Source organism: Tyto alba, unplaced genomic scaffold (assembly GCF_018691265.1).
Source record: "Tyto alba isolate M040663 unplaced genomic scaffold, T.alba_DEE_v4.0 Super-Scaffold_39, whole genome shotgun sequence".
Lineage (NCBI taxonomy): Eukaryota > Metazoa > Chordata > Aves > Strigiformes > Tytonidae > Tyto > Tyto alba.
This window is the reverse complement of record NW_024881314.1, coordinates 14,403,512-14,405,985: the sequence shown is the minus strand read 5'-3', so window position 1 is coordinate 14,405,985 and position 2,474 is coordinate 14,403,512. Positions and strand designations below refer to the sequence as shown.

Below are 2,474 nucleotides of genomic sequence, written 5' to 3'. Positions count from 1 at the left end.
GCTCTGGCAGGTAAAAGGAGGAGTTGTGTTCAGTGGGGATGGTGCCCCTCTGCTCCCTCTTCATTCCTGACTGTGTAGCTGTGCTGGGAGAGAAGCAGCCTGTGATGCGATCCTGGGTGAGCACCAGGGGGAACAGCACAGAGATGCCACGGCTGAGCCTGAGGCACATGCTCTGTCCTGGTGAAATTTCCAGCGGTCGGTCAAGTGTGAGTGACTCCTGTCCATATGAGCTTGTGATATCCTTCCAGAATGTGAGGGGAATGTGGCTGGCGATGAATTAATCTCAAAGTCAGGCTCAAGTTCTTTGGAGGCACTGAGCCCCTCTGGGGTCACTCTCCCGTGTTCTTTCCTGGGAAGGAGCGTGGAGCTCTGCTGTTCAGACATTTTCTCTTTCCAAAAGGTCCCCGGAGCTCAGCCCAGCTGTCAGGAGAGCGGACCAGTCCCAGAAGGCTAAAGGTGAAGTCTGGCTCCTTCTCTCCCATGGCAAACAGTGCAAGAAGGCGTAGGCATCTTGAGCAGGAGCAGAGGCAGGTGCAGCAGGAGCAAGAGCAGCAGGAGCAGGGGCAGTGGCAGCACCAGTGGCAGCAGTGGCAGGAACAGCAGCAGTGTGCTGACAAGGTGGCCGAGTGGTGAAGGTGATGGACTGCTAATCCATTGTGCTCTGCACGCGTGGGTTCGAATCCCATCCTTGTCGGTCATGCCAACAGCGGTTGGTCAAAATTTCCAAGCGTGAGCAGCTTGATGTGTGCTCCCAAGTAAGCCTCTATTTTGACATGAGACTTGTCCAAAAAGAACTTGTAAGCTTTTGAAGTGGCTCGGGACACACATCAACCTCTTCTGTCTCCATATAGGCAAGAGGAACAAGAAGGTAGAGAAGGATGATCCCTAGGAAGATGGTAGAGCAAAATCGTCCTGGAATTACTTTCCAAACCTAGTGTCATGCTTTAAACCTGGCCGCCAGCTGAGCACCACCCAGCCGCTCACTTACCCCGCCCTGCCCCGGGGAACGGGGGTGAGGATTGAAGGGTTAAAAGTAAGGAGGATCTTAGGTTTAAGAACTGATAATAATATTAATGATAATATCAATAATAAGAAGTACAAGCAAGTAATGACACCTTCCACTACACCACATTGTCCAAAGCCTCATTCCGGCCTGCCCTTGAACACTTCCAGGGAGGGGGCAGCCACAGCTTCTCTGGACAACCTGTTCCAGTGCCTCACCACGCTCACAATAATGAAATTCTTCCTTATCTAAATCTACCCTCTTTCAGTTTAAAACCACTACTCCTCGTCCTATCCCTACAATCCCTGATAAAGCGTTCCCTCCCCATCTTTCCTGTGGGCCCCTTTTAAGTACTATAAGGTCTTCTGTGAGCTTTCTTTTCTCCAGGCTGGACAAGCCCAACTCTCTCAGCCTGTCCTCATAAGGGAGGTGCTCCAGTCCCCTGATCATCTTCGTGGCCTCCTCTGGACCCGCTCGAGCAGATCCCTGTCCTTCTTCTATGGGGGACCCCAGAGCTGGGCACAGCACTGCAGGTGGGGACTCACAAGAGCAGAGTAGAGGGGGAGAATCACCTCCCTCCACCTGATGGCCACAATTCTCTTGATGCAGCCCAGGATACGGTTGGCTTTATAGGCTGTGAGTGCACATTGCTGGCGCACAGTCAAGTTGTTTTCCATTCACTAATGCTCCCAAGTCCTTCTCCGCAGGGCTGTTCTGAAACCACTCCTCGCCCAGCCAGTATTTGTGCTTGGTATTGCCTCGATCCGTGTGCAGGACCTTGCACTTGGCTTTGTTGAACTTCAGGAGGTTTGCACAGGCCAACCTCTCAAGCCGGTCCAGGACTTCTGGACGGCACCCCTTCCCTCCTGCGTCTTGACCACACCACACAGCTTAATGTCATCGACAGACTTGCTGAGGGTACACTCAATCACGCTGTCCATGTCTCCAACAAAGATGTCAAGCAGCACTGGTCTCAACACCCACCCCTGAGGAACGCCGCTCATCGCTGCTCTCCACTTGGACATCGAGCTCTTGACCTCAACTCTTTGAGTGTGACCATCAGGCCAATCCCTGATGCGCCGAGTGGTCCACCCGTCAAATCCCTGTCTCTCTGATTTAGAGCCAAGGATGTCATGTGGGACAGTGTCAAAGCTTTGCACAAGCCCAGTTGAATGACGTCAGTTGCTCTTCCCTTGTCCACAAGCACTGTAACCCCATCGTTGAAGGCCACCAAGCTCATCAGGCACGATTTGCCCTTAGTGGAGCCATGTTGGTCATCACCAGTCTTCTTCTTATCTTCCACGTGCCCTAGCAGAGTTTTCAGGAAGTTCTGCCCCATGATCCTGCCGGGCACAGAGTTGAGACTGAACGGCCTGTAGTTTCCCAGGTCTTCCTTCTTTCCCTTTTGTCCTGGGTTTGAGTGAGTGGTGGGGTTTTTGGTAGCAAGGGAGGGGGATACAGCGGTGGCCCC

The 2,474-nt window shown here is 52.9% G+C and overlaps 1 non-coding gene across 1 annotated transcript; it reads left to right on the top strand.

Moving 5' to 3' along the window:
* The first annotated feature begins 612 nt into the window (after window positions 1–612).
* TRNAS-GCU lies at window positions 613–694 on the top strand. The gene has a single exon. It is a non-coding gene; the product is annotated as a tRNA-Ser (tRNA).
* The last annotated feature ends 1,780 nt before the right edge of the window (window positions 695–2,474 follow it).